This window comes from Eretmochelys imbricata, chromosome 10 (assembly GCF_965152235.1).
Source record: "Eretmochelys imbricata isolate rEreImb1 chromosome 10, rEreImb1.hap1, whole genome shotgun sequence".
Lineage (NCBI taxonomy): Eukaryota > Metazoa > Chordata > Testudines > Cheloniidae > Eretmochelys > Eretmochelys imbricata.
This window is the reverse complement of record NC_135581.1, coordinates 47,307,371-47,316,693: the sequence shown is the minus strand read 5'-3', so window position 1 is coordinate 47,316,693 and position 9,323 is coordinate 47,307,371.

Genomic DNA, 9,323 nt, shown 5'->3' with positions numbered 1-9,323 from the left:
GAACTCGACATGTTCCCTGTATTTGCATAGGACAGATATACATTTCTCCTTCTGCCACTCTTTGTATCTAATTCTGCTGCTAATGAGAGGTTATTGCGCTTCGGGGGACGATGTATTTGCTGAATGGGCTGATGCCAAATTGAAATAGCCCATTCTAGTGATATGCATGTCATATTGATAATATATATTGACTTATTTCTAATCCAGATCAAGACCCTGTTGTGCTAGACACTGTTCAACACATAGGAAGAAACAGCCTCTGCCCCATGGAGCTTACAATCTGTTGGCAATATGGTCCTGCTAGAACTCCTCCACATTAGGTCATAAGCTCTTTGGTGTTCAGGTTAATGTCATTGAATGGAGGAGCTCTGGTTTCCAGCTGATTGACTTTGAATGGCCTAGGTGCTTGTGATGGGAGATAAATCTTGTTAGCTTAACTCTGCAGCAGACGTTACTGGTTGTACAAAACAATCCGCTGTTTTCCAACTTCAGCATTTGTGAGACCGCTGTTCTGGAGCTAATAGGTATGCGTGGCTACGGCCGGATTGAGATGGGAAGCGCTAATAGATAAAGCATGCAGCGCTCTCTCTCTCCACGTAGGGCTTGATTTTCAGAGGGGACAAATATCGTCAGCACCCAGGGACTTCAATTTGAGATGTGGCTGCTCAGCACTTCCAAATATCAGGCCCCTACTGTACAGAGTGTACAGCACTCGCTCTTCTTATCCCCTTCAGACTGACCTTTCTCACAAGTTATCCTCTCTGCTGGGATTCAGCACCACAGTCCCACCCTCATATTGCCTGTGTGAATGCTCCTGCTGAAACACCTGCTGGCTCCCATGCCTGCTCCCTTGACACAGCAAGAGGGATCTCCCGTTTGACATGATTGCTGTGTTATAGGCAAACAGCTGCATACTGAGTCTCCAGGAGTCATAAATGAGGCTACTTTTACTACATTTGAATAAACGTCACCTTTTCCTTCTATGAAACATCTGCCTCGCCCTATTGGAAATTCTTAGTGAGATGACAGGATGCAATTTACTCTTTTCTAGCTTTGTTCCTCTTCTGCCCTGCTCACGTTTTTATTGTAAAGGGAAAATCTAGTCTCGTGTATTTTAAACGTTGAGTGTTTCCCTTTGTTTGGGATTCACAATTTTTCATTCCTGTGTCTGTGTGTTTGTTTTGTGACTTTGTCATGTGGGGTTTGTATGTGGAGTGTTTGTGTTTGCTTAATGTTTTTAAAAGGCATCTGTGTGTATCATGAGGTATCTCTTACCGGCAGGCAGCCAAAACTTAGGGCATTTCTAAGCAACCCATGGTGCCCTCTGCTTCAGTACCTGACTGTTATCTCTGCCAGGCAATAATGAATGTGAATAATCCCTAACAGGCGACACCCCTCTGCAAGACGCATAGCACACGGGCATCAGGACATATGCTCATACCTATTCAGGGGCAGCTATTTCTTTTGGAACTTTCAGGACCAGATCCTAAGGTGGTGTAAATCAGCATAGCCCCATTGACTTCAGCAGAGCAGCGCTGATTTACATCAGCTGAGGATCTGGCCCTCAGTGTGTTGATCAGTGTGAGGTAAACACCATCTCAGCATCCCCTTGAATAAGGCAGGACGGTCTTTGGTTAAGGCCCTGGACTCAGGAGATGTGGTTCAGTTCCTGACTCAGCCACAAATTTTCCTGGGTGACTTCAGGCAAGTCACTGATCCTCCCTCCCTCATAGGTCGTTGGCTAACTCTAAAGAAGATAGCGCTACTGCAACTTTAAATTAGATTGTGATCAGAGAGCAACATACCTCTTTCCATTCTTCCCTTCTCCAAGCCTGGGTTCCAATCACACTATACTTTGAGGGGGATCCAGACTCTACCAAGGAGGAGCACATGGATAATTATTCCATTTAACAAATGGGAAACTGAGGCACAAAGGTATTAAGTGATGTGGCCAAGGCTATACATTGAATTAGTGGCAGAGGCAGGATTAGAACTCAGGAGTTCCTAATGCCCAGGTTGGTATGCATGCTGCCTCTTTGGAGAGCTGCTGGATGTGTTGTTACGCAGCACAAGAAGCTCCTCACTAACATCAGAATAAATCAAACTGTCACTTGTTCTGTATTACTGAGCTGCTCAGCCTCTTGTTCTTCACTGGGGTTCAGAGCAAAGGAGATGGTATCAGATTCAGATGTCTCCTGCGAGCTGCTCTTACATCTTGCCAAGTGCCCAAGTGGAACCTAACTCTGCAGCATTAGGCCAGAAATACTGAGGTACAGCAGTGCCAGGCTGGTGCCAAAGTACAAAAGGGCATGAACATTTATTTGGCAGGCAAGGTTACAGTGAGGATGCAGTAGGACTCAATTCATTGTTGGGCAGTCCAGGGTCAGAGATGATGCAGAGCAGGCAGGTGTATGAGTTCAGTCGGACACAATTCCTCTCTGGGTATGGCAGGATCACTCGGAGGGAGAGGTGCAGGCAGTACAGAAATGGATCAACTTCCTGTTCCAATTCCAGGCAGCTCTTGCTCCCCAGTCAGGCAGATATGACAGTGCCCCAACTTTTCCAGTTGCTCCCCCCACTCTGAAACGAGGCCGGGAAGGGGCTCAAAACCCACCGTTTTTAACAGTAAAAAGCCAAGGTGCCAATTGAAAAAGGAGAAATGAGGGGGCTTGAGGTACTCATCAGAACCAAAACTTCCAGGGGAACCAGGACTAGTACGGAACAGGAGATGGAGGATCGAAAAAATGGAACCTTCATCCGCAAATGAGCTTGAAGCAGCAAAACCGCCTCAGGGAACATGTGCTGCTTGGCCAATTTCTCTTCAGAGTTAAAAAAAGCAATCTCTCAGATGCCAGTCTGCCTCCTGCTTTCCCGCCCTGTTCAGCTTGTCGGCTGGAACTGCCGCTCCAGCAGCTTTTGCTTTACGTTTCATTGGTGGACCTCGAATCTCTCCCTCAGGACAGGAAAAGCGGTGGCAGCTGGGACATCAGCTGTCAGGGCCTGGTGGGGAAAGAGGGCCAAAGCCACGGCATCTCTCAGGCTGGGTGAAGCTCATGAGGGTCAGTGCTTTGGTATGTGCTCAACTGGTTGAATGTTCAGCCCAAGCCTCTCAAAACCTCTCCTTCCTGAGGATCTTATGGGAAGAGACTTTCTCACGTGGCCTCTATCCAGCTAGAAACTAGAGTGGGGGGGGGAGGGGGTGGACCCACTAATCAAAACTCAGTTCAGACTCTCAGAGTGATGGTTCTAAGGGGTTCTTGTCTGATCAGACACAGTTGCAGAGCTACTCAGGAACATGTGCCTCTGAAAGACAGTGTGCAAACCACCTCTGAGCCCCATCTGGTGCTCCCCCTACAGGGATAATCGCCTGCACTTGATTCCTCCCCTTTTTGCCCTGTGCCAGTCGCATCTCTGTTTGTTCTCTGTGTTTAATTGTATTTTAAAATCTCTTTATTGTCTTGTCTGTTTATGGCCAGATTAAATTAAAACAGAAGTCAATAGGAAGAGTCTATTTATTTGAATGGGCATTGAATTACACTGTAAGCTCTTTGGGTCACTGACTCTCTCGTGCATTTGTACAGTGCCTAGCACAATGGGACCATTATCTCACTTGAGCCCTGTGGATGCTACTGTAATACAAATTAAAGTAATAATTAATGTACACCAGCCAACCCCTTTGGCAGGAGGCTTGATAAATAACATTGTCATTGGGCAAAATGTTCAAATGCACATTAGGGATTTAGGAGCCCATGTACCATTGAAAAAATCAATGAGCTTTAGGCTCCCAAGTCACTTATGTGCTTTTCAGAATTTTTCCCATTATCCTGATAAACTCAAATTAATAAAATTCTAGCCACCCTCCAACAAAATAAAAAAATGGTGGTCATCTCATCTCTGACTGTACAGAGATTATTAATTCCTTGTGCCATGTAATTCTCTTTATCATAGAATCATAGAATATCAGGGTTGGAAGAGACCTCAGGAGGTCATCTAGTTCAACCCCCTGCTCAAAGCAGGACCAACACCATCTAAATCATCCCAGCCAGGGCTTTGTCAAGCCGCGACTTATTTCTATCTAAAAGAATTGCCTATCTAGTGTTCTCTCTGCATCAAGGTCAAGTCTGAGAAATTATTGTAGACCTAGAGAAAATCCCCATTCTGATGATTTATGGCTTAACATCCAGGTTCTAATAGACAAGGCGGAGATCATATCCACCCAGGCATTCAACCTCCACAACCCCACATTCTAAAAGCTACAGGGACTCTCTGATGGTAAACTAAAAATGTCTACATAGCCATCTGCCTCTCTTTTCAATAATCCAGACTGCCCTGTGTGTCCAAGATCATCTGCAGTCATGTGAGGGACAGGAGGGTGGTGTGTGTAAAAAAGGGGTAAATAACTCTTAGCCATTCAGTCTGCACCCTCTCTATATCATTTCCCAGTTTAAAGCAGCAGGGAGACATGTCACTTTTCCAGCTTGCCACTAGGGGATAGCAGTGCCCTAGAAAGATGAAATGTCCGATCTTTCTGAATCCCAGGCTGACCCATGTTCAGTGCTAGCAGGTCTTGAAATGTCCAACTGCTGGCAGTGGGTGAACTCAAAGAGATCCAAGCACTGCATTCTCTCCAGGGAAATGGAAAAATCACCTGGAATGATTATGACTGCCATGAGGAGTAAGATCCTGGTCTTGCTCTCACTGAAGGCAACAGAAAACCATGCATGGGCTTTGATGCAATCTCAAAGGAAAAAAAAGCTTAAAACGAGCTAGCTGTGATTTTGAGCCTGGGCCTTTCAGATCAGGCTCTCTTGTGAAGACTCAGGGATCTGTTCTCTGAAGAGTCAGGGATGTGTTCTAGCCCTGTTGAGCAAGCGTTACTGTTCATGTCTCTTTTAAAGGATCTTCCCCACACGGTGGCATTGGGAACATGAAGTCGTAAATCCATGCAAATCATTTAGGAATCACTATATTTTTTTCTGTCTGAAGTTGATTTAGTGCTGGCAAACGATACTGGATCAACAGTCCTAGAGACTGGGACACAGCATGGATCCCAGGAGTGCTAGCTTTCCCCATACTGCCCCACCCATGTACTTCCACCCTATTCTGGAGTGGGAGTTCATTCTCCTGAGCCCATTCACTGGAGAGACTAGCACTGTGTACCTGCCCATGAACAACTGGACTAGGACCATCAATCTCATTTCACATCAAAAAGGCATCAGATGGTAACAACTTTTGGTCGCTCCCCACCTGGTCTGGCTTTGAGCCAGCAGCTCCATGTCCCCAGTAAACAATCCTCTAATCAGTCAGCCTCCACTCATGGTCCTGCACTTACACAGCATCCCAAAGAGCATAACAAACTGATGCATGCACCTCTGGAGGTGAAACAACACTCAGTAATGCGACACAGCTGCAGCAGCATTACACAAAAGCTTAGGACAGGAAGGGAAGAAGGCAAAGAGAGCTGTCAAACCAGCAGCCACAGCAGGAGCTCAGATCACAGAGACACTTCCTGGCCATGATGTAGAGGGGCCCTGATCCTATTTTAGGCACTCACATGGGCCCCATGACCCTAATATCTGAGCACCTCCCAATCTTTAATGTATTCATCCTCACAACGTCCCTGAGAAGCAGGGAAGAGCTATTCCCTATTCTACAACTGAGGAATTGAGGCACAGATCCACAAAGGTATTTAGGATCCCAACTTCCACTGAAACCAGTGGGGGGCAAGGTGGGGGAGGTAATATCTTTTATTGGACCAACTTCTGTTGGTGAGAGAGACAAGCTTCCGAGCCACACAGAGCTCTTTTTTAGATCAGAAGGACTACAATTACGCTGCATACACTGTAATGAATGGAAGTTGAGGAGCTTTGAGGCCTAAGAGACTTAGGAATCAGTGGAAGTTTGGAGCCTAAATAGCTTTGTGGTTCTGGGACTAAGTAACTTGCCCAAGTCACGTGCAGTGTGTGGTGGGGCACAGGACCTCCTGAGTCCTACGTAGACCATGTTGAAATACTAGTGCGATACTAGTCAGTGCTCATGGCCTACCGGCACATGGTGTGACACCCAAGTTGCCCAAGAGCTCTGCTCGGGGAAACTGGGGTGTCTGGACAGAAGGCCTCAATTTGCTGTGCTCCTAGCTGCCCTTACTTGCACCAGTTGTAGACACATTCCCTACTGGCCTTCCCGTCCCCCACCTGGCACTGAATTTCCCTCTAGCTGGCAAGCCAGAGGAACGATGGGGAGGTGTGTGGAGTGGGGAAGGTCATCCATGGACTCGTGGGCATGGCAACAATTGGGGCTCAACTGAACAGCTTTGCAGAGGACCCGAGACTGACTGAAACCAGCCCTCAGAATAGTGGCCAAGAATTTAGTGACTGTGGATACCTCAATATTGGGGGGGCCCAGCCTGAGGTGCCTTACAAGGGTCTGATATTCAGAGGGTGGGTGCTCAGCACCTTCTGAAACTAGGCCCCTTTCAAGTGTCTCTGGTTGGAAGCCCCACAACCCAAGGCACTCCAAAGCACTAGCCACTTCTGAAAATCTTGGCCACTGCATCCAACTGACCCAGCAGAGGAACGTGAGACAGGCATAGTGCAATGAACTGAGTTGGAATTCAGCCAGGACCCTGGGATGGCGAGCCCTACCCTTGCAATATGTGCCCTGGGATCTCTCAGAGCTGCTTAGGAGCAAGACTTAGGCTTTGCAGTCGCACCCAAAAGGCAGCTGTCAGGAAATATTTAAATAAGCCTTCAACTGGTCTCTCGTCCGGAACAGGGACTATTGGAGCTGACGTGGCAGGCCAGCCCTAATAACCGGTGATGGATGGATAGATGATGAAGGAGCACGGTACGGGGGCGAGAAAATGCATTTGCTGCTCTTGGATTCAGCCACATGCTCTCTGCCAAACATATTAGAACAAGAAGAGGCCCTGAGAGGCGCCAATGGATATTGGGTTTGTTTTCCGCCCTGGCTCATTGTGATGCATGGGCAATGTCGGCCACGACTGAGACTTAGCTGTTCAGACAGCTCTCGGTTGCTGTTTTTCAGCCTGATGTACAGAGATTGGAGGGGATGAACCTCCGCTCGCTCCAACATCAGCACTCGCATGCTTGCTGCAGTTACAGTAGCCGCCGATCTCTGTCTTGCAGGATTACAGGGCAGCTCACAAGGGCTGAATACAAAAGGGAGTCAAAGATGCCGCAAGCTCTCAGTCTTTTCACCCCCATCCTCTCCCCTCTGCTGCCAGCCCTGAATGGCTTTTTCCTATCAGTGTCTGCAGGCAGCCAAATGTATTAACTCTCTCCGTAAGCCCTGAGCCTGCAGCAAGAGAGAAATCCCTTCAGCTCTGCCTCGCTGTCTCTGTATCACTCCGTTATCTCTCTGCCTCTCCCCTGGCTTCCAGTCCAGCTATGTTCTGCAGCACAGCTGCTGCTAGGAAAAGATGTCAGAGATCTGGAAGGGGGTACGCAGAGGCAACAGTCACATTGCACAGAAGGAAAGAAACCTTTTCTTTTCAGCTCTCCTTTTGTTTTGCTCTGGTTCTGCAGGGCTCGCTTTGAATCTCGGCTGCAGTAATGGGGGAGATGAAATGACTATGGAAGGAGAAGGAAGAGAAACAGGGAGCGAGGGAGACAAGGGGCTGTACCAGAGGGAGGATGCAGGAAATGGTTTTGTTTTAGGATGACCTCCTTATCTCTTAGGAGACAGCTGCTTCTCAGGGCCAGAGGCAGTCGCTTATCTGCCTGTGGCACAGATTGATTCATTGATTCATTCGCTTATCTGGCGCCTGTGTAATTGAATATTAATTTCTGATTGTTATTTTTTGCTCTTATCTTTGCCCTTTTGTCATATTCCAGGCTGTGGGGAGGAAGAGGAGTTGGGATGGAGGGTGGGGAAATAGACCAGGACACAGGGATGAATGTGCCCAGCCTAGATGAGACAGAATGCTTTGCAACTGTGGATGTAATGAGTTTGTTGGGGCACAGGCCAATAATGCAGACTGGAGGTGATTCTTTGCAGGGGGAGTTGAACTAATCCCTCATTTGGTTTCACAGCTTTATAGAGTTTAAAGCCTGAAGGGACCATTAGATCAAACTAGTCTGACCTCCTGTATATCACAGATCATTACATTTCATCTAGCTACTCCTGTACTGAGCCTAATAACTTGTGTTTGGCTAAAGCAGATCTTCCAACAAGGCATCCACTCTGGTTGGAGACATCAAGAGCTGGAGAACCCACCATTCCCCTTGGCAGTTTGTTCCAGTGGTTAATCACCCTCCCTGTTAAAAAGTCATGCCTTATTTCCAGAGTCTAATATCACTTCAGTCGCTGGATTGCTGCTCTCCTGTCTCTTTATACATCAATGGGTTTAGATGCTGGATTTTCAGCCCTGGTGACTGAAATCCTCAGTGCACAGCCCAGGTACAGAAGGGGAAGTATCAGGCCAACCTTCTGCACTGTGCATCCTGATGTGGAGGGAGCATCCACAGGGACTGAGAGCTCAGTCCAGTGTCCACAACCCATTCAATCTTTAGCGTCTCTGCTGAGAGCAAACAGCAGCTGTAGCTATATGAGCTGGGACAACAGTTAAACCTCCTGCTTCAGGGCATCAGCAGATGGGCTCGGAAAGCAATTTCCCCCACGGTGGAACGATTGTAGAGGTTTATAGTGATGTGTACTGCAGGGTTTACACCTTCCTCTGAAGCATCTGGCATTATCCAGCACTAACTGGTCCATTGGTCTGATCCAGTATAGTAGTTCCGATGGTCTTACATCTGCTAACGTGTGCATGTACTCTGCAATGGGGATAGTGGCTTTTGTGATATGGACACTCATCCATTAGGAACAGAAGTGACACCACCACCTCCTTTCATGTAGACAGTGGCCAGCTAGGAAAGATTTTTGGTGACTTCCACCCTCAGTTTGGTAACCTAGAGTTCAAAGGCTCTTCAGTCCATTTCCAATCCCACAAGCCAGGCTCTGCCCCTGCTTTCCTTTGACTGTGTATCATCTTGGCCAGGGCATATTATGCAGCAATCATAAAATCAGGAGTGGCTTGGCTTTGATCCTCTGACAACTATCACTCTGCGTTCACTGCAGGAGACAGAGTGGACCTTGAACCCAGCAACACCCATCCAGGGCTACACTGTAAAGTTTCTAATCCTTCCTCAATTGAGTTTGGTCCAAATTCTCATAGCTCTGCAGAGATTCTAACCTCATCAGTTCCTCTCTTGGCATTCCTTGTAGGAGAGCACTCAGTGCCACCCGTCCCTGAGAGACAGGCATTTGGGGTTGTTCTTTTGTCAGTTATGGTACGTACCTCA